Source organism: Meles meles, chromosome 1 (assembly GCF_922984935.1).
Source record: "Meles meles chromosome 1, mMelMel3.1 paternal haplotype, whole genome shotgun sequence".
NCBI lineage: Eukaryota > Metazoa > Chordata > Mammalia > Carnivora > Mustelidae > Meles > Meles meles.
This window is the reverse complement of record NC_060066.1, coordinates 169,877,107-169,900,758: the sequence shown is the minus strand read 5'-3', so window position 1 is coordinate 169,900,758 and position 23,652 is coordinate 169,877,107. Positions and strand designations below refer to the sequence as shown.

The 23,652-nt window shown below is 44.5% G+C and overlaps 1 protein-coding gene across 2 annotated transcripts in view; it reads right to left on the bottom strand.

Moving 5' to 3' along the window:
• Positions 1 to 23,652, bottom strand: part of DAB1 (DAB adaptor protein 1) — a 1,148,653-nt gene that overhangs the window by 915,654 nt on the left and 209,347 nt on the right. The window lies entirely within an intron of this gene.

Below are 23,652 nucleotides of genomic sequence, written 5' to 3'. Positions count from 1 at the left end.
ATCTTTGGGGAGAACCCGAAAAGGAAAACCACTGACATACAGTTAGAGGGAGCACAGACAGCTTCCACCGGCTGGGACGATTCTCAGCGGAGAGGCAGACTGCTGAGAATCAGCTTTCGGTTCTGCCACTAACCAGCAACGCAAGCTACTTAAACTCTCTCCACCTCAGTGTCTTCATCTGTGTTATGGGGGCAATGATAGCACTGTCCTCATGGAGCCGTTAAGATGAGGAAACCAAAGAACACCTCTAAAGTTCTGAGAACCCTGCCTCCCCTCCCTCCACACACATTTGATAGATGTTAGTTAAGATCCCTTTTTCACCATGCTCAGCCCCGCCCTGCAGCGGGCCAGCTCTTCCCATGGCCATGCTGATTTGTATCAAGGGTATTGGGTTTCATTGAGGACATAAAGCAGAGCTGCCCCCTCAGATCCCCTACAGGACCTCGCCTTGGGGCACAGGTTGGCAGCACCCAGAGGGCCTCCCCATGGGGGCCACTATCCAAGGCGGGCTCTCACCGGCACTTTTGGAGTCTCTGCCTCCTCCTAGCCAGGTGTCGCTGCTTAACCATTGAGCCTCAGTTTCTCCGTCTGTGAAGGAGAGTCGGAGGCAGAGCTGCTGTGAGATGGAATGTGATTATCCTCAAACCAGGTTTACACAGTGCCTGGAGCATGGGGAACAGCCTGAGCATGTTCACACTCACCACACGTTCATTATCATTTCACAGGGCGTTGGCGGACGGGGCATGGGGGTGGAAGGAGCAGCCGGAACCTGCCAGAGAAGTGTTCAAAAAAGTCTTTTTAAAAACTGCTACACGCTTCTCAGACCTAAGCCAGCCTCCTCAAGGCGTGGAAAAGAATCACATTCACACTGACTCCACCCCCCGCAACCCTCAGTTTTTTGCTTTTCTCACATAGTTACACTTACTCCCACTGACAATAAAATTTACCTCCCAGCCTTCTCAGCCAGGAAGAGGCCATTCGCTACAAGGCTGCAACGAATCCCTGTGTTCCAGATGAGGAAACTAAGACTTTTGTCAGACGAACGAGCCTCGGCGTACCCAAATGCAAGTTCCCATTTTTGTTCATGATTTCATTGTGATATATTTTATACATGTCAGAATTCACCTGTTTCAATTGCACGATTCCATGATTTTTCGTGAATTCACTCGGTTGTGTAACCTTCACTGTCAATCAGCTTGAGGGCATTTTCTTCACCTCAACAAGATCCCCTGTGCCTTTTACCCTGCCAAGGATGGCACACGGGTTGGGAGGGTTGGGGGCAGGTGAGGTGCTGTGGTCAGGGCTGTAATACTTGAGTCTGCCCAGAACCCCAGGTGGGAGTTTGGACCACAGGGCTCAGGGTCAGTGTCTGGAGGTGGGGTGGGTCATTGTCATTCAGAGAGCCCCAGAGCATGTGGCCTGAGGATGCCCCTCCCACCCCAGGGACTTTGCTAAAGCTGCAACCTGAGAGGAGTCTGTTCTGAAGAAGAATCAGCAAATATGCTTCATCGTAATGGGGTTCCTTGGTCCAGATGCCTAACCAGCTGGCTGTGGCCAGGAGGGAATCTGAGCACCCAGCCTGGGTAAAAAATGGAAAACCAATGCCTCAAGATCCAAGGTCCAGTTTAGAATACTGAGCAAGACATAAAAAGCAAGATCCCCTTTGATCCTTCAGGTCACAGGTGCTTCCCTGCATGCCAGCTATAATGCCTGATTAATAACAATAATAGCTACTGTTATTTAGAAATTACTTTGTGGCAAGGCATTGTGCTAAGAAAACTATGTCCCATTCATGAAGATGTTACTTAATTCTCCTAAAACTTTTTGAGGTAGGAACATTTCTCGTTCCTCCTTTTTAAATTTTTTTTTCCAATTAAAAAACTCAGGCTCAGAGAGGTTTAGCTATTTACCAAGTACACACAGTAAGTAGGTGACAGAGTCAGAATTCAAAGCCCAGGCTGTTTGCTTCCAAAGCCTGCCTTCTCTCCAAGTAGCACAGTGGTGCTTAAATTGCAACGAGGGAGCTTGGGACAAGCACATTAGAGTTTTGAGGGGCTGTCCCCATTTATTCTCACACCTAACCTGGATGGGAGTCCCATGAAGCTGGGGGCCATGTCTGCTTCTGTCCACCGTCGAATCCCCAGCATCTGGCACCGTGCCTGGCGCCCAGAGCTGTCAGTAAGTATTTCTCAATTTGACATTGTTGAGCCTTTATCATGTGAGGTAAAAAGACATTGGAATGCCCCAGCTTTGTCACTCAGAAGTTGAGTGACTGGCAAGTTACTTCTTTGTGCGTCAGGTTCCTGATACGCAAACAAAACAAAAGAGAAAGGAAATCTTCCGTTTGGGAGGACTGTTGAGAGGATTAAATATGTTCAGCGTCTTGCTGCACAAAGTCAGCCGTCAGTGATACTAACACGTACACGTATTATTAATATCCCTATTGCAAAGATAAGGAGATTTGGACTCAAAAGGAGAATCTTCTTAGCCAAGGGCCAAAGGGAGAACATGGCCAAGGCAGGACACGGGTTCCTGCTTCTGGACTCCAAGGCAGTTCAAGGCTTTTCCTTGACCCTACAATGCTCAATAAATGTCTACGGACTGAACAATGTGTCTGGCCGCGGAGTCCAAGCCAGAAGAGAAGGTACCAGTACAAACCAGTTCTCAGAGTGTCCATGACTCCTGCAGTGGAAACCCCATGCATCCAGAAGACAGGGGAATCCCGACCTACCCCATGAATTCAGAGCCTCCTTCCGGAAAGGATGCCCTCCCAGACTGAATCCCTCTGGCAAAACACCTCCTCTCCGCCTCCCCTCCCTCAGGAATGTTCCTGTGAAGGTGAAACATGTGAATTCTGAAAGTGAACAGTGAATGGTTGCTCTTGTGCATTGTTATGCAAATGATACACAAATTGGAGTCTTAAATCTGGCCCTAATGATGCCATCCCGCTTTGTCTTCCAGCTTCCCTGACACCCATTCTGAGATGCACCATACAGATGTTAGTTTATTATGTACACCAATAACTCACTCTGCATCTCCGCGAGGTGAGCTGTTAGCAGCCAGCATCCCAGCCCTGAGAGCGACAGAACGCGCCTCTGTGAAGGATGCGTGATTTAAGCTCTCAGCAGCCCACAAGTCACGCGCCTTCTTTCATCAGGGCCCCAAGCCGCTGCACATCGCGTGACGGAGTGATGGCAAATCCAGAAAAAACGCGGATCCCACAAAGAGCCTGATTAAGAGCTTACTTGAAATTTGGGAAATAATAATTTTTAAAAAAGGATAACATGCAGAAAAAAAAATCTCGAGATGCACAAAGAAAGCCAATTTAGTTCGAGCCAATCCTTCATCCTCAGAAGGATTAGAAGAAAGGTTCTGCTCGATGCTAAGTGTGGAGACGACTTTGCAGCCATAACATAAAACGTCCTGCTCATTATTCTCTCAAGCTTCCACATGTACTTTATTAATCTTTTCCCCCACTTAAACAGCCACAGATGTGGGCTGAATTCCCCGTGTGAGCAACAGAACCTGTTTAAGTTCAGTGTGTCCGCTGCATCTTTGGGCCGGCGACGCTGGCAGGGCTCGGGCACGGAAGTCCTGTCAATCACGTGTGGCATCAGCCTTCCAGGAGGTAACCCGTCTTTAGCACATCCCAGCCAGTGCACGCCCGGCAGAACAGTGTGATATCTTCGGAGAGTTGCTCAAAGGAAAAAGACAGCTGAACGAAGAATCAAAGCTGTGAGGCTCTGAAACAACCTGCCTGCCCAAGGATTTGGAAGATCCTCATTCCTTGTGATGGTTCCAAGAGGAAAAGAGTAAAGCAGACATTACGAGAAAGTACCAATTACACGGAAACTAGACACTTCAAGTTCAGGCTCATCTTTATGTCTCAGGGGCCATATTCTCCTTCATTCTTTCATGTATCTGTCCATCCACTTTTGTACTTGTAATTGAATAAATTATATCACTTTGTAAATCTATCGCCTACACAGGAGGTGTGGAGCACTTACTGTGTGTTGAACACTGTGTGTGGGACTTAGGCAAGTAGCATACAAATGTCCTGTTTTTCAGGAGAGGGAAGAAGAGAAAAAGAATTGCTATGTATTGAGTGCCTACCTCGTATCAGACACTGTGCAGAGAACCCTCAGTATTGCTTCTGCCCTGAGTGGTAGATACGATCTCCATTTGCAGGTAAGAGATCCAAAGCTGAAAGTTTGACCACCTTGTTTAAGATCCCATCGCTAGGAATAGTGGGGTTGCGGCTGCAAATCCAGAATCTGCCACACTCCTTATCAGGGTTCTTTCCAACCCCAAATTACAAGTGCCTAGGAATTCAGGGATCACGTGATTAACAATTACAACGCAAAGTGAAGGTGAAAACTGTTCAAAAAACAAGAGAATAGGGGTGCCTGGATAGCTCTGTCTGTTAAGGGTCCAACTGTTTTTCAGCTCAGGTCATGATCTCAGGGTCATGAGATTGAGCCCTGTGTCAGTCTCTACCATTAGCAGGGAGATGGCTTAAGATTCTCTCTCCCTCTGCCCCTCCCACTGCTCAACACACGTGCACTCTCACTCTCTGTCTCTCAAAATAAATAAATAAAATATTTTTAAAAACAAGTGCATTAAGCATTATGAAAACTTAGAGGGGAAAAAAATGTGACGGGCATAGGGGTGGGGGGCTGGTGTTGAAGAAGGAACTCTAAAGGAGGCAGCGGTTGACCTAGGTCTTAAAGGGGTTAGATGTATAGTGATTAACACTTAAAAAGGACATTTATAGGACAGGAGAAAATCCCAGAGTCTGGAAAGCATGGACTACATTCAGAGAAATCGGAGTTGTTCAGAATGTAAACAAAGGTATATAAACACGAGTTTAGAAATAAAGTGTAGGGTCAGATTGCAGAATTTCTGATATCATAAAAGGCATCTTGCATTTAAAAAAAAAAAGTGGAGAAAACTGGTACAATCTTCCACTTGGGGTCCACTGGGAGAATGCTTAGTTTTATACCAGTCCTAGATGTATCAGTGCAGCTAAAAACAAACCTCTTTGTCGAATATAGTCAAGTCTCAGCATAACTTCTGGGATCAGAAGGCCTGAGGTTTTTTTTTTTTTTTTTTTTGACAGACAGAGACCACAAGTAGGCAGAGCGGCAGGCAGAGAGAGAGGAGGAGGCAGGTTCCCTGCTGAGCAGAGAGCCAGATGCAGGGCTCGAACCCAGGACCCTGGGATCATGACCTGAGCTGAAGGCAGAGGCTTTAACCCACTGAGCCACCCAGGCGCCCCAGAAGGCCCGAATTTTAAGTCCCGGTTCTTGAGCCTTTACCTAGTCAACAACCCTGAGCAGCTGTGCTGTGGTTGTCGCTGATTCACATCATTCTGAAAGACTCACAACCATAAGGGTTGGTCAGGTGAAGCACCACGTGCCAATTACATAGCAGGATAATTGACGGAAGCCAGTTAACAAATACCCTTATATATCTGTTGACCCACACGTATTCCAGAAACTGCGCACACACACTTACTAATAGGAAATACCACAAAAATGTCTTCATTTCCACCCCAGAACAACGCTGAAAGCAAGATACCACGATCCTACCTCACAACTAAGGAAACTGAGATCCCAAGAATTTGACCGGTTAAATCCAAGATCATATGCTTACAAAGTAGAAAAATGCAGTTACTCTAAATCTAGTGCTCTTTCTGGTATCTTGCTACGTCCTCACACTTGCCATTTAAATTGATGGTGGCTCTCAACTTGTATGCTGCTGAACATTTCAGGAGTGTCCGACTGAACAGCGAGCAGTGTTCCAGTTTCATTTCTGTTATAGACGCAGTCAGGGGAATGCTAAAATCTGGGCACGGTGCGGGCACGGCTTGCTCGGAATCGCGAATCCTTGGGAGTCAGCCTACTCGTTTATAGGATAGGCAATTTTTCATAGGATACAGAGTTGTTAGGAGGATAAAGTGAGACAATGCATGTGTAGGCCTTTCGATAATATAAAATACTGCTCCTGTTTCAGGGGAAAAGTTAGAAAATTTTCTTCCAGACAGTTTTTTGTACACCTGTTCCATGCTTCTGTTCTCCACTACTATGAAATAAACTCCCTGGGGGTTAAAACTGTGTTCTGCTTGCCTTTGACACAAGGATAGCACTCAGAATAGCATGCGATATTTCCAAGAAAACCCCCAAATTTAGTGAATTAAATTATATTATAATTAAATTATATTATATTTATTTATATTATATTATAAATAAATTAAATTATAATTCCTCATATGTAATCATGATGATGATTGCTAGAACTACCATGTGCCAGGCATTGTGTGAGGAGTTTGGGATTTGTGTATTCTTGTGATTTCTATCACAGCTCTGCATTTTCCAGAGAAGGTGACAGGCAGAGAGAGGTGAAGTGAACTTCACTTCGCACAGCTAGTCAGCGGCTGACCCGGGATTCTCCTTCGGCAGTTTGGCACGTGTCCCCACAGCAGCACTCTGTTCATAAGGCTTATTTAGAATGTGTGAAGAATCCTAAATTGTTCATAAGCACCATCACACCCATCCCCTCATCTGTTCATCTCAATCCTGTAATGCCAGCAGGATGATTCCCACCTTAGAGATGAAAACACCAAGGCTCCAGGCCGCACACCTCATTGAGAAAGTCACTGCAGTCTTTTAGTACAGGAAGAAGCATTATGCTTTGTCTTCACTAAGGAAACAATACACATATCTGAAAAATTCTGGGAATTCTCAGAGCAGTTACAGAGTCTCTTGCTACAAACACAACAGACCCTTCTTCAAAGCACCACGCATGCTTGGAGGAGCACACACGTAAAAGCGTAATTTGAACACTTGTCGGTTTTACCCCCTTGTTGCAAGAGAAGAAGAATGTTTATGCACCAAAAAAATCTAGCTGCATTTCCCAGTTTAATTAGTTTTGTCAAGTGCTTGCAGTGTGATTTCCATGTTAATTTCTCCATATCCCATTTCAGTTTCTTTATATTCCACTTCAATTATTTGCTTAAAAATTGAGAGAGTCACAATGACTGTGTTTAAATTCCACTCAACTCAACTAACATTTACTGATGCTCTGTCATGTCCTAGCCCTGCAAAGCCCTCAGAAAGCCAGTGCTTCCCCTCCCCCTGCAAGTCTATCATAGACATCCCTAATCGATCAGCACTCCTTCCCCCACCCCACACTATCCTGGGAACTAGAAACTTCAACGTCATACTCAACAAGGCTTTTCCAGGCAGCCACTGCCAACTGATGGATGCACACATGAGATAATGAAAGCTATCTGCCATCCAAGTGTTCAGACACTTTCTTGCAAATTCTTTTCCCATTTTATTCTCATAAGGTAGGGGTATCTCCATTTTTATACAGAAGGCAACTCTGACTCACAGCGGTGAAGGGTCCTACCCACATGTTAGGTATGCTACTCACGAGAAGTCTCTTTGGCCTCTCACAGTCAGTGCAAAATTCCACTTTCTGATCATCTGTAGGCCTGGCCCAGCATGGGTCTGCTTTCCTGGCCTCTGAGGGAGAGTGCGGAAGGGAGTAATAGGGAAAGTAATCTCTGCCAGAGAACTGAATTGTTTTTTTCTGATCTCCTCTGTCTTCTGCCTTTAGAACATAAATATTTAAGGTAGTCAACCAAACACATAATATATTATTTCTTATTTCATCTCCCTTTTCTTTACCTAAAGAATGTTTCATTGAGCAAATGTTTTATTAACAAATAATGGCTGCAGGTTTATATGTTTAACAAATGTTTTCTGAGCCTTGTATAGGGACCGTGGGATACACAGATGACTCATAGACACTTTCTGACCTCAGGACAACTGACCAGTCAGAAGACAATGCAAATACAATGTGTTCCTGACAAGAGAGCTACAGAGGTGGGGAAGCACCACACCTGAGTTCTGGAACCCCCTTGGAAACAACCAGGATAATTAACAGAGCTACAACTTCATGGGGTGACTGGGACTTAGACTCCTCTATCTTGTACGTCTGCCAGTCTGGGAGCCTCTTCAGAGTCCTCTTCTGGGTCCCCGCTCCCCTCCGCCAGGCTGGCCCATTACTCCTCAGAAAAAGGGTGGGTGTGGCAGATTGTGTGATAAGGTTTAGAGCCAGGCCTGGGAGAGGTTTACATCTCATATGCCGGGTCCACCCAGCAAGTCTTACCTCTGAGCCTCTGCATGTTCTGTTCCTCTTCCTTAGTACATCCCCATCCTTCCTTAGACGTGGGGGCCACGTGGCTGGGTTCTAGCCCTGAGTCATCCTTTAGACGAGAGTCCCCCCTAACCCACTTCAGACTGTGATGTGAAGATTAAACCTTTGTGGTGTTACGCCATTGGGATCTTAGAGTTATTTTTTACAGCAGCTTTTGCAAACTTGCCCTAAGAGAGGTCCCATTTCCTTTACTCTAAATTGGAGAGGATAATATCCGCCATGAGGATCAAATAATAAAAATGAGTGTGAAAAGTCCCATGTGATCTAAAGTAGCGTGATTACCATTATTCATTTTACTCCCCAAAAGCAACTGGAATCCCAGGTGTGGAGACATGTTGGGATGCTAAATGGGAAATCCAGGCTCTTTCAGAAGACCATGGCAAGTGCTGGCTTGCACCACGCAATTCAGAGATGGTGGAGATTTTCCTGGACTTCTTTTCATAAAAACAACCCTGTACACCTATATCAATTCCTTAATTAAGACACAAGTGATCATCCCTAGCAAAGAGTCTGCGAGACAGTAAAAGTCAGGCAGAATCAGGCAAAGACTCCTTCCCATACATCTGGATGGTTGTTTCCAACTCAACGGTTGCTCCCCGCTTCTGTCCCATTGTCCCCACTTTATGTGAGTGATGTAACAATCCGTGGCACACTTTAGCCAGCTCACAGCAGCTCAGAAGACCATACACTGGCTCAATTGGGCACATCATCTCCCAACAGAAGAGGAAGAGGAATAAAATACTTAAAATGCTTCTATCTTTGTGTAATGTTACAGGATTTTGTAAAAGCACTCATACACAGCAGATACTAAATCTGCTAGGGGTCACTGTGTGTGAGTCTAAGCAGTGGTTGTCATGCTGTTTTGGCAGGGTGGGAGGCTGAATTCATGATGTTGGGTGGTTTGTTCTGTGCCAAACCAAGATGGCGGGTACAGATGTGGCTCCTGGGCCCTGGCTCTTCCAGCTCACTACTGAGTCATAGTATTGAAGTATCGTACTGTGATACTATCTTGTCCCCTTAAATTATGATTGCATGTTGATAAATCTACCTCAGTCCACCCATGTGAGAGTTTCCTGGTAGAAAATTTAGAGGGTTTCCATCTTGGTAACCTCAGGAGCAGAGCATGATGGTGACAGGCAACTGGTGGACATTGTATAACTGGTTGTTTAGTGAATAACTGGATGATGTCAGTGAGTGGAGGGGATGGGTCTATCTGACAGCCAGAGGGAGGGATGGGACACAGAGGCTGGCAGGGTAAGGCCTGAACCCCAAGGAGAAGAAGAAGAAGGAGAAGAAGGAGGAGGAGAAGAAGAAGAAGAAAGGAGGGGATATGGAAAGGGAAGTAGCAAGCCACTGGACATCACCTTCAGCTTCTTGACTGCACTTGCCCAGGGCTGGTGCTAAGTTCAGCCTTCACAAGCCTACTGTGAATGTAATGCTTTTCAATTAGCAAAATGCCAGACTCCTTTTGTGAATCCAGCAAGAGAGCCAGAGTCCAAAACGTGGGAGCAGGGAGGCAGCTGCCCTTTGGTAACCTTGGCTTTAGCCCTGCTGGACTGAGTAGGGCAAAATGGAGCCTATAGGCCTGAGACAGAGACACATGTCTTGGCCCTTCTGGTCCAGTACTGCTCCTTTGACTCTGTAGAACAACTAAGTTTCCCTTCAGAGTCTACCTGGCATCTCATCTGGCCTCAAGTGCCCCTGTTTTTCACACTCCCCTGAACCCTTTCCTCCACACCCATCACTTCCCTCCCTACTTCTTCACACTCTTGGTTCATTTTCCTATATTTACTTTGCCCCTCCCCACCCCAGGCCTGACACTTAATTCTGTTTCTTGGCTCCAAAGTCTGGCTTTACTCCTCGATCATAATTTATACTTCTGATTATGCTGCCTTTGGCCTTAACTGGACAAACATCTTGTCTCATCCAGCCCCACAATCAAGGCCGCTTCTGACAAACAGGGACCCAGCCCCTCTGGTTTCTGTTATTCCCTCCGTGGAGATTGTATTGTTTATGATGTGGGTGTTTCCCACATCTCTTCTTCCCCAAAATGATCTTTCTGGCCAGTGTTTACTCTGTCCTGACTACACCTTCAAATCACCCTTGATGCTCCCTGAAAATCCAATACCTGGGCCGGCTGCAGGCTCTCATTCTAAAGGTCTCAGGGTTCATTCTAATGTGTGGCCAGCACTGAGAATCACTGGTCTAAACCAGTCTGTTAGTCCCACTTCCCTCGCAAGGGAAACGGGCTGAGCTTAAATCATCGGGCAGGAGAATTCAAGGAGAAGATGGGGACCTCTGCAAGAAAGGTACAGACAGAGGTGCAGCCCCTCCTCAGCATCAGGATGCATCGTGTCCAGAAATGAGGCAGAGAACTGCTGCTACCACCTCGCAGCAGAGGAAGGGAAACAGCCTGAGGCAAAGCCAACCCACGAAGGGTGGAGTGTTAGGCAGAGATTGGACACAGAGTCCAGTGAGGTGGAAAGACCCTGGGTCCCCATCGTATTCTTGAGCCAAGGGAGCAACCTGATCTCAAGTCTTGTCATTCAATGCGATAATAGAGATATTTATCGTTAAAGCCAGAGGTCAACATTTTCTTTTCTGCAAAGGGCCAGAAAGTAAATATTTTAGGCTTTCCCAGTCCTACAGTCCCTAAAACAGCTATTCTGCCCTTGGAATGTGAACGCAGACATAACAGTACATCAGTGAATGGGCATGTCTGTGTTCCAGTAAAACATGGTTTGCAGAAACAGGCAGTGGGCGGGATAGAGCCTGTGGGCCACAGCTGGCCCATCACAATTTTAAGTCATCCAGGATCAATGTTTTGTCATTTGCAGCTCATGGTGATGCAAGTATGATTTCCTACATTACTGACCCCTTCTACTCCTCTGAGCCCCAGATGAACAGCTTCACGTACCTGTTTGTCAAATCCTCCTTGAGGCCCTGCAGGCACATCAAATCCGCATCTTCAGAACTGATCGTCTCTAGATCTGCTTCTCCTCTTGCCTTCTCTACTTACAAAGTGGCGCCATCACTTGAGCCACTCAAACTCAGCCCCTGTCTCTTCTTCATTGATTCTGTTGTCCTTAGTCACCCAGCCACCATGTTCCATCAATCCTACCTGAAAAAGATTTCTCAATCCTCCCTTCATCCTAAACTACTACCTATGTGCCAGACACAGTGCCAGGAACTGAGAACATAGCAATGAGCAAAGTAGATGCCCGCCCTCGCAGAGCTTAAAATCTTTGATGTACAATAAATAATAGCTGGTACTTGCCATTATTCAGACCTCCTATGTGTCAGGCTCTGCACTAGGCACTTTGCAGCGACAGAGCTGATCTCCAAGACACACCTGAGTGTGCATATTCCTATCTCTTATTCATAGATAAGGTAACTGAGACTAAGAAGGACTGACTCCTTGCATGGTCACAGAACAGGAGACAGATCTGTCCCCACATGGAAGCCCAGACCCTCCTCACTCCTCCCATCCCCTGCTGGTCCATTCCTGTGCCAGGGTGGCTTTCTGAATCACATTATCCCTTTGGAAATTCTTCATCATTGAGTACCCAGAATGACACCTGGCTATCACTTTGGCTCAAAGCCCATGATGAACGTCTCATCAGCACAAGCGCTGCGTTTGAACAGCCATGGGCTGTCAATGCTGGAAATCAGTCAATCTGTTCCCTGCCAAACAGGACAGCCACCTGTGTCCTGGCAGAACTTGATCCCAGAAAACAGTAAAAACCTGAATGCTGGAGGGTAGAGGCCAGGAGTTCTCAGCAAGAGGCTCTTTCCAAAGTCAGGCTCCAGCTGCCTGGGCACTGCCATCTTCCTCTCTCACAGGCACATCTGAAGGTAGGTTACTGAGGAATCAGCCCTGAAACCAGGTGGACCTGCATTTACATCCTGCTATGACCTCAGACAAGTCACCCAATCTCCTCTTGCCTCCAGCTCAGCAACTGGAATTATGCTGCCTACCTGCCAGGGTGATCCAGGGGTGAGAAGAAGGGAGAACAGGGAGCAGACCCAAACCAGGGCTCATCAGGGGTGGCAGCCATCTTCCTGCTATGGACGCTCGTGGGCCTTGGCATCCCCTCTAGTTGGGGCTGGTACAGGAGGGTATACTATGCTCTCTTAGTAGCTCAAGAGTCTGATCCCAATGCAGATGGAGCCTTGGCCCTCCTTGAGGCTGCTGCCTTCTCTGTTCCATATACACAGCTAACTGCTTCACAGGTATGTTACACTGAATTATCATTGTCCTGTGGGGTGATTATCCCTGGGTAAGGAGAAACTGAAGCTTGGAGAGGTTAACACCCTACAGCTGGCAGGTGGTAGAGTTGGGACTTGAGCCCTGGATTTTGGGCTCCAGAGTTTAAACATTTAACCCATGCCACCCCTCTGGTTCCTATCTTCAGACACTTTCCTGTTTATTATACTCTGATGGCATGTGTCTCCCTAACTTATTTAATTGCTCCAAGTTTGGGGCTCTCATTCTTATTAGCTGCTTCCTACCCCCCATTCCTCCAGCCAGGTACTAGAGTAACAGCTAATGTCTGCATGCCTCCCTGCTCAGCTAAAACTTAAAAGACTCCATTTACAGGACAACTAGCTAACAGCCAGGCACTGTACTTGGCACTTAAACTACTCTTATTTTCTCTCCAGAATAATGCTTAGGTAGGCCTCATTGAGCCAGTTTTCAGAAGGCTCAGAGAATGACAGCTTTTGAGTGTGTCGGTGGAATTCACAGAGAAAACTCTGCTCACAGCACCTGTGCTCTTTCCTCCGTTCCAAGTGCTTTTACCTCCCAACTCAGCCCTCATATTCCTTCCCTCTCTCTTACCTCTCTCCCTCTCTCCTTTCCTTCCTCCCTCTACCCCTCCTCTGTCCCCTGCCCTCCTTCTGGCTTCCCTCTGGTAGCTGGGGCTACTCCTCGGCTGCCAGCATCTCTGGGTCTAGCCTATCCTAATGACCACAGATCACAGAGCTCTGAGTTCTCAAACCTTAGTTGCCTAGTAACAAGCCCTACCTCCCTTGCCCCTCCCACCGCCCCCAGCTCCATCTGCAGTCAGAAATAATAGACTTCTGGCCACTTCTCTTACCCTCCACAAATGTGCATTTAACCAAGGTTTTTAAGTATAAAGCTTTTAAGTATAAAACCAAGGTTTTAAGTATAAAATCACTGGCCAATAGAACCAGGGACTCAGAATGGGCATTTTGCCAGGACCTTGGGGATATAGCTGGCAAGAAAAACACCTGGGGACCAGCTGACCTGCACTTCCTAGGACCCGGGATTTATTTACCAAATGTTCACTGGGTATTCAGACTCCGGCCATAATGCACATTAGTAGCTCCCCACAACGAGCCTTCCTCTATGGGTTTGGCTGATACCATGCCATCTGCCCAGGCTCGTCCCTTCCTCACCACACGCTAACTTTTTTTTGGTCCTGCCAGCTCTCACTGTTGGTCCTTCACCCACTTTGACTGCCCCCCATCCCATCACAGGTTTGAGTCCATTTTTGTGCTCTCATACCAAGTGTTAACATCCATTAACTACTCGTCAGTGGGTACTGGGATCCGTTATGTACATGACTGTCTCTTCTACAAGGCTAGATAAGTTCTGCAAAGGCAAATAATGTGGATTCTGCAAATCCTAATACAATGCATGGGGCCCAGAGAGTGCTTTTAGAATAGGAAGACAAAAGAGGATACATAAGAAGGAAAAGGAATAGAAAAAGGGAGAAGAGAGGAAAAGAAAGAAGTGAGGAAAAAACAGAAAGGGGAAAGTTATGGACGATAAAGAATGAGGGGAGGTAGGGAGGTAAGAAAAATAAAGCAGAGGGAAGAACTGCATGCTATCTACTGTGCTAGGTCTTAGGAGGGGGTCACAGAGATGAGTAAGACCAAGTCCTCCTCTAAGAGAGTTCATCGTCTACTCAGGGAGATACAGTTGGGGAAGGATGAAAAGTTTGGAGAGCAGGCAGGGAAGTCCTGTGAGCTGGAGTCAGCTAGTTGCAAATCCCAATTTGAGACACTGTGCCTATTCAGTTGGATTTCACACCAGCAGCACCTTCTTCTGAATCTGGTGACAGTGATGATGTTAGAGCCAGGTTAAGCACAGGTTTAATAGAGTCTGTTTTCCTACAGTCTTATCCAGCAAGCCTGAAATACCTGATAAGCACTGCCTTGTACACAGCAGATGCTGCAATAGTTGTGGAATAGACAGAAGGCATACAAAGATCCTATTTTGAGCATCTCATAGGCATATGACTTGATTGTTGAATAGTTAACTGAAGAGTACAGTGTGATTCCTGATACCTTCCCCAATCCCTGACATGGTAGGTATATATGTATGGAATAAACAAAGTTTCAACAGCTTCTTCATCATTGTCTCAAATTACCATCCCAATCCCCCATTCCCTGCCTGGGTTTGAAAGGAAATGGAGGCACCTTTTAAACATTCCCAACAAGCCCTTTTTTTTTTTTTTTTTTTTTTTTTTTTTTTTTTTTGACAGATAGAGATCACAAGTAGGGAGAGAGGCAGGCAGAGAGAGAGAGAGGAGGAAGCAGGCTCCCCGCCAAGCAGAAAGCCCGATGCGGGGCTCGATCCCAGGACCCCGGGACCATGACCTGAGCGAAAGGCAGAGGCTTTAACCCACTGAGCCACCCAGGCGCCCCAACAAGCCCATTTTTACTACACTCCACATGAGATTAGCAAGGTCTCAGTTGCCTTATTTAAATGACATTGAGTTTGAAGCTTTACTTCATAGTTTGCTCCTCTAAGACAGGGAAACATGTTCAAAAATATCTGAGTCACTGTATCTTTGCAGGATCCAAGGTTTCATAATCACTTCCAGTTTCCAAACCACATTGACATTTCTTCCCCCTCCAGACCCTTTCCAGCCTTTCCCGAGAAAGTCAAAGCAGTACCAACTTGTCAAACTCCCATAGGCAAGGTTCCAAGTTAAGAGATGATGCATAAAGAAGGAGAAAAATCCCAATTACATGGCCACTGCTTGGAGATCGGGCAGGGTGATGAAGGTGTCACTTGAAAACATTATTATTCTAGAGAGGCAGTGGGATACAATGGAAAGGCTATAAGACTTGGAGTTAGAGAACCCACACAAATCTCAGCTTCATCGCAAATGAGTTATGTGACTGTGATCTAGTCATAATCTGTCTTAGTTTCTTCATCTGTAAAATATAATAACCTAAGAAGCTCTAAGATGTTTCCCAGCTCTAATATCTGGAGATGCTTGAAAAGGCTCAGGACTTTCTGATGGCCAAAGAGTGAAGGGTGATTCAGACTACTAGGGCAGTTCACATTTTATTTATTTTTAAATTAGGAGAGTCTTCTGGCCAGCTACAGAGGCCCCATTCACCGCTGGAATAAATGCCATGACTTCAAAGCCATAACATTAGGTATTAAATATAGAAAATGGAAAAGGAATAAAATCATGCCTTCCTGCCTATCAGCTTCTAGCCTTATTAACAACTTTTATGCCATCAGTAATGTGGTTGATTTTTTTTAACTGCAGAAGTTAAGACAATACTTAGCAGAGAAAGAGGTGAATAAATTGACATTTATGACATACCTATTATTAATTACTACTTATTCAGTACCTACTGTACATTAGATACCAGGTCAGAGATATTCCTTATGTTACCTTATTTCACATCTATACATGCACCATGAGGTAGGCAATTTCCCCCCATTTTTCAGATGAGACATCTAAGACTCAAGAGGGGGTGACTTTGTCCAGCATAAGGTAAGGTACATTTGAACCCAGGTATGTCTGATACTTAGGCCAATATCTTTCCTATTGTATCACTTCTGAAATATTCCCACTAAGTAGAGGGCTCTGTATCAGTGGGAATAATCAAGCACCAATTAGGGAATGCTGTACAAGGGATCATTGTACTGGAGTGGGTACTGCATGCTTGGACTGGATGTTGCAAGTCCCTTCCAAACTGAGAGTCTGAGTCTATGACCTTAAGTCACTGTAAGTAGAGTAATGAGAAGCAAATATCACTAAGCACCCACCCCTCAATTGCAGAGGATTTGCAATGTGTGATCTCTTTTTTCTTTTAATGTTTCCTACATCTATCTTCCAAGAACAATACTAACTCTTTCAAATTCAGAAAAATCCACATTCTGACCCCTCCCCACTGCTATCATTGTTCCATTCTTCTAATGACGCCCTATAACCACAGAATTATTATTCTGCATTAAGACTGGTCTCCCTAATCCCAGGAGGTAGAATGAGGAATGTGAAATTTAATTCACTAGCATAGGAAATATCCACCTGTAATCCCAGACAACATTAAGCTGGGCTGCTCTGCTTGATAATGAGCCCCTCCTTTCTACTGGATGTGTTCAGAAAGTGCTTAAATACCACTTTTACATGAAACCATGGCCACTAATCACCTAAAATAACTCTTTCTTCTGCTTTTTTACAGCCATTATCTCTAGAATTCTTGTAAGGAACTTTGAATATATTTGAGCTTCCCGGCTAGGCAATAAACTGAGGACAGAGACTATGTCTCTGTGTAAGGAACCTATATAACAGAATGGTCCCTAGGAAGAACCCATCATCATCAAAGGCTTCATCATTATTAGTATTTAATCAAGGGAAATTCCAGCTATTTCTCCAACAAATAGATAACTTCAACCTAGACTGGGTCTTCTGTGAATGGATCCCTCCAGGAAAAGAGTAGAGCAGGTTCCGTAGGCAAACCCTTCCCCTTTCAAGGGGGTCTGATAACACAGCTGACCCCGTGAGAAAGTGGGTGAAACTGCTGAGATCAAGGGGTCTCCTGAGAGGACAAAGTTCCCCAGTGAGGTCAGCAAACAAAGCAAGTGTTGCAGAAGTGACGTTTCCATAAGAAAAATATCATTTGAACATGTGACCCAAGCACAAACCCATGGCTTGGAGGCTGATGGAAAAGACTGGTTTGAACACAGCATGTAGTGGAAACCAGAAGTCCCTCCAAGACTAAACTTGTAGTGTGTCTATCACATACTGCACGCAGGTGCTGATCACATGTGTATAACCTACATGGCCATTCGCTATGTGCTAGTTAGGTGATATTGCTACTTTGTAGATGAAGATCGAGGGGTGGTAAGTTGCCCAAGTTCACATGATTAAAGCAAGCAGGAGAGCCAGGACAGAGCCCCAGATATTCTGGATAAAACCACTGGGGAGGGAGACTTCTAAAGAGGAATAAGGCAATTCCTATCAATAAGAGTAGATGGGGGTCCATAGAATTTAGTGGAAAAATAATGATATGCATTATTTTAAGCATAAGGATATGATACCATAACATAAAAAATGGGGAAAACGTGGAATGTGGCCAAAAGACCAACACAAGGATGGTGACAAGAAGGCAACTTGTATTGTCAGGGCAGAACTGAACCAAGAGAATGGAAGTCTGTAGGCAAATGCAGGAGTGGGTACAGCAGAAAAATGTAAAAATCTGATAAAATGAAAGCAGGGAGTAGTGGACCTAAATGGGCAACATGTAGTGGGCTGGATCAATTCTAAGCAGTACAAAGCATCCAGTTAAATTGAGGGGATGTGAACTTAGGAGTTAAGGCTGCCATTATGCTCATAAGAAGCTAAGGAGCTGGGGACTAGAGGCATAGAACAGTTGGTCTAGATGGTCTTCTAGAGGGTCAAGATGGTCTTCTTTCACCTCTTACAAAAGCAAAGCCATTCCCAACAGTCTAGAGAAGGTGGCTTCCAAGAGGTTGGCAGAGGGTTCATCTTGCTAGGGAACTCAGACTGTTAGCTGTCCTGAGGAACCTTGAGAGATCCCATGGGAAAAGTCCTTAATATAACTCTTCCTCAGAAGCCAAGCCTCTATCCTCAGAGCACCTGGATGCCTTGAGGATCTGCTGGCTCTTGACTTTATCCTGAAGATCACACAAGGGCTCTCGAAGACATTAAGTGCCAAATAATTGCCGCATGCAGACTTCCCAACTTAATCTGCTGGTAAATCACAACGGATATTCAAGAAGCTCCTCTGTGATTCTCAGCTGGAAGGACTGAAACACACAGGAGATGTCTGGGAGGTGCTGGAGAGACCCAGCTAAGGCCGTCAGGAAGCCAAGTTCAAGTCTCTCCAAGTGAGAGTCAAGTGAGCAGGCTTTTGTCTTGAGAGGGCAGGCCTGGATGCCAGTCCCAGAGCTGCTTCCAGGTGGTCCAGGCAAGTCCCTTCCCCTCTGAGCTTCACTAAGAGGACAGGACTTAATGACCTCTAAGGTCCCTACACTTGGTCTGTTACTGTCATTCCTATCAGTACGAGTGTGCTAACAGACATGACTCATGATACAGCTGAAATGTGCTTACTTTCAAATTTCCTGCTGTCCCCTTAAAATAAAATGAGTTTTAGAAGCAAAATCCTCATCTTTCACGCAGTGAAGTATTTGTTAGTATAATAATATAATGGCTGGGACTGGCTTTAAAATATTTGAGTCCTGGGGCAACTAGGTCCTAAGGGTCTGACTCTTGGTTTCAGCTCAGGACATGATTTCAGGGTGTGGGATAAGGCCCCGAGTTGGGCTCTGCGCTCACTGGGGAGTCCACTTGAGGATTTTCTCTCTCTTCCTCTGGCCCTAATCCCCACTTGTGTGTGCTCTCTCTCTTGCAAATAAATGAATCTTTAAAATAAAATAAAACACTGGAGTCCCTCCTCCTATACCTATTTAATAGATAAAATAGGTAAGGTGTTGTGATTGTCAAAACTGAGAAGGGGATAAATGGGAGTTTATTATAGGAGTCTCTTCACCTTCATGCCTGCTTTCTTTAAATTTTTCACAGTAAAAAATTAAGAAATAAATAATAGAATAGACTATAAATATATTCAGTAGTATAGTCTCTTCCTGCCCTTAGATGAAAACCCCATGACTTTTCAGCTCACTCCCAGGTAACAGAGTTCTACAGGATCTTTAAGTCACAAATGCAGTTTCAGTTCAGAAATGAGGATGTACTGTCCAAGGCATAAATCAAGTCCTGACTAAGATTTAATGGCAATCTGATATCTCTCAGTTCTGGCCATTTTTAGGATGGAGACTTGGGGGAGGAAAGGGAGAAGGCATAGCTGGCTGAGCTACATATGGTTTCTAGCCTCCCTGCTCCCTCTTCCCTCCCCCCGCCCCAACCAAGGGTGACAGGTAAGGGAGGAAGTGACAAGTGGGGAGGTGACAAATGGGGAGGAAGAAGAGGTAGGACAGGTCTTATTCATGCTTGTATATAAGCAAACTGGGTTTAGGGGCTCTGGGTCTCACAGATTTTCCAGACTCTCTCCTCGTCTAGTGGGCAATTTTGAGGACTCTAGAGCAGTGCTGTCTCAGAGAAATATAACACAGGCCACCAATGCAAGCCACATTTGTAATGTTTATCTTTCTAGTAGGCACATAGTAAAAAGTAACAAAGAAAGTTGGTGAAATTGATTTAAATAATATATTTTACTTAAACTACCTATTATTTCAATATGAGATTAGTGGCTCCCATACTGGACAGCATGGTTCAGAGGTCTCCATCATTGGAGAACTCTTGCTAGGTGAACTGTTCATACATCCATCCCATCTCACCCGTGAGAGCCCTGGTTTGACACTCCACTTCGGAATTTCATTTCTGTTATTTCTTAGTGTCTAGTCAAAATTTCCATTTTGAGCTCTGGTTACTATGTTATCATCATCACCATCATTCGTTATGCGTTTCCTTGAATAGCTTGAGTTGGCTGGGGGTAGGACCTTTTTTTGTCTTATATTTGAATAAGTTCACACAGCTTATACCCACAGTAAGCATTGTTTGAATGAAATAATTAATGATAATTAATTCATACACTTAACATTTCAGCCTAGCTAAACAACTCAAAATTCTCTGAAGACACTGACACCCTTTCTCCGTGTGCCTTTGCATAGGCACGATCCAGTGTATCTCCTCCCTTCCCTTGTCCACCATTCTCCAAGATAAGGCTCAAATAAAACAGTAGTACAATTTTATTAAAATTAAAACTCTCTGGTACCCTCAAATGGAAAACCATAGTCCCGGTAAAACCCTTCCACGTCCACTCTAGAAGAACTAAGCACTCGTAACCCATAGCCAGTAACACATTTCTCTCCTCTGGTACTTAAAACAGAGCAGTTTGTCTGGATGTATAATTGTGTCTCCCCCAGATCTGGGCTCTGTGTGTTATAATCACCTAAAAAGCCTTTAAAATATACTGATGCCTGGGCTCCATTCCAGACCGAGAGAATCAGGATCTCCAGGTTGGAGCCTGGGCATTGGCATTTTCAAAATGCTCTTCTATGATTTAATATGCAGCCACAGTTGAGAGCCACTGTACAAAATGGGGAGTTACCAGAAGGCAATGAATGTAGCTTCTCTCTCCAACTCTAGTTATTAGCAAAGATTACTATGAATAAATAGTTGTCAAATGAATGAACTATGAACCGTAATAGAAATATAAAGAATAATTTATGTCAGTCTATTAGAAAATGTTGTGAGATAAACAACTATATATTAATCTAATGGCCTCTGATTAATTGGACAGGTTTATTTAACCATATTAAGCATATAAAATGACTGGAACCTCACATCTAAGTAAGCAGTTTTCCCAATTGTGGTAAACTTGGGCTTAAAAGAAATATAGATGGCCCCGAAAAAATATGGACCGTAAGGCAGTTCATTAGCATGGTCTCTAACCAAGTCCAAAAGACAGACCTCCAAAGACCCCCCAGATAATGTAGATATATTTCAAGGTTGTTATCCTCCAACTGTCAAGCCCAGTCTCTCCTTGCCTTCTGCTGTGTAATTTATACTCGAGAATGGCAAGAGAGTTTTTTATTAATATGTTTGTAAAGCAACACTCTCAGTTCTCTTGTAATTATGCTGCCTGTTAGTAGCATTAAGTACAAACATATCTCGTGGTTTTCACTTGTTAATTTGTGCCTCTCCAGTATTTAGAGATAGCAATAGATGTAGTCATAAGATCAGAAAATTGCTGATGGTCAGGAGGCATGCATGTCTGTGCCAGTAATTAATCTGTAATGACCTAGTGTCATACAGTGAAAAGATCTCAAAAGAAGCTCTGGGTTTGAGCTGGTCCTTATCGCTTACCCTGTGTCCTTGGACAGGTAAGCTCACCTCTTTGTACTTTGTGCAAACCCATCTTGAAAACAGAAGGTAATAGGGTAATAGGGTAAAACAAGATGATAAGTGACAAAAACCCCTAATAAAGTATAAACACCTATGCTTGCTTTCTTCAGTTGCAAACACTGTCTACACAGTGTCAGCTGTGTCAGTTACCGTGTCAGCTATGAAAAGAATGTAAATAATAATAACTCTTGTTACCATTGTTATTATAGGGACCATACTATTATAATGAAGTCCCTATTATAACATCTTGTGATGGTTAATTTTATATATCAACTCAACCGGACAACAGGGTATCCAGATATTTGGTAGGCATTATTCTGGGTATGTCTGTGAGGGTGTTTCTGGATGAAATTAATGTATGAGTTTGTAGACTGAGTAAAGCAGATTTAGTCCTCACTAATGTGGATGGACCTCATCCAAACAGGTGAAGGAAGACCTGTATAGAACGAAAAGGCTTAGTAAGAGGGAATTTCATCCTGCCTGAGCGTGCTCACTTTGGACATTGTTTTTTTCCTGCCTTCAGACTTGAATTGAAGCGTTGGCTCTTGCTGGGGCTGAAATCCGCTACTAGCTGCTGGACTGGACCTACACATCAGTTTTTCTGGGACTCCAGCCAGCCAGCTGCAAGTCTTGAGACCGGCTGAGCCGGTTCCTTCTAAGTCTGTGTGTGCGTGCATGTGTGTATGTGTGAGTGTGTATAAGATAAATATTTTAAACATAAAACCAATAGAATATATGCGTGTGTATGTGTGTACACATACATTCTATTGGTTTTGTTTGCACACACACACACACACACACACACACGTATCCTATTGGTTCCGTTTCCCTGAAGAGCCCTGACTAAAGCACATCTATGGCAATTTAAGCCACTTTGGAGGGGCTTCAAAGATGATCTTTAAGTAAAGCTCCTTAAATTGATACAAATGTTTTCAGTGCATCCAATAGAAGTCATTATGGGAGTCAGTGGTTACTGAACTCAGCTGGCCAGCTTTAAAAACATTGACGCCTAGTCCCAAGACTAGGAGTGTTTCTGAACTAGCCCCTTCAGGAGGCAGAGCCCAGGGATCTGGATCTCTACCAGTCTTCCCAGTATTTCATTTGACTCACCACATTTGGGAACTTGCCATCTAAGTGGTTTGACTGAGGGAACTAGAAACCAAGGATTTGCCCTGGTATCTGAAATCCCATTACCTGAGGTTCATACATGTGGTTCTCTCTTGTCTCCTGATATACACAGATATGCTAGAGAGGTAATATATGAGATCTTTAACCATAAATTTAGGGTATATTTATCCTGAATTCAGCTACGATCGTGTTCCTTTTGGGTCTGAACACTTTTGCGGTGTCCCCATAGTCCACTTAATAAAATGCAATCTCCTTTCAATGGCATTCAAGTACCTCCAAAATATGACCCTGGGATGACTGCAGCACCAACATTGCCCACAAAATCCCACATACACCCCACAGTCCAGCCACGGAGGCTCCATGGGTCCTCTTCTCACCTCCACCTGGAGAGCACTGTTGCTCCTGACCCCCAACCTCCAAGCTCAACTGGTATTGTATTCTCGCAACTTCCCTAATACCTCTCCTACAGAATTTATATCCTCGCCGCAGGTATACATGCCGCCCTTCTTGAATGGGCACTTCCTGAAAGCAGAGGCCTGCTCTTCATGTCTCTGTCTACAGAGCACTGAATCAGACACACACAGTAAGATTTATATATATATTAATTGAGTTGATTCAGGCTATTTTCATACATGGTCACCAAAAAGGAAAAATCAAGAAGCTGGGCATTTCATAGCAAAATTTGGAAATGATATGGAAAGACAGCATCTACTATAGGCCAGGGAGCATAGTGTATTGGTTAGAATGCTGAGGTTTTGCAGAGAGGGGTATGGGTTCACTAAAAACTATGTTTTTAGTGATGTGATGGGTCAAGACATTTCATCTTTTGGTGTCTCAGTTTCTTCATCTGTAGATGAGGATGATGATGGTATTATCTCCCAAGGCTGTTGTGAGGTTTAAATATGCTCAGAACTTGGCATATCATCAGAGGGTACCATATTCACATCAATAAACTATACTTACTGTTGGTTCTTTCTTATTATTTTAGCAACATTTTAGCAAATGAGCACAAGCTTGGACCATGGATGACCCCTAATTTATAGGTGAGTAGAAAAGTGGAAGAATCCTAAAGCTAACTTACCTGGTGGACCATTTCCATTTCTGAAGGGTATTTATCTCAGGGGGAAAAAAAAAT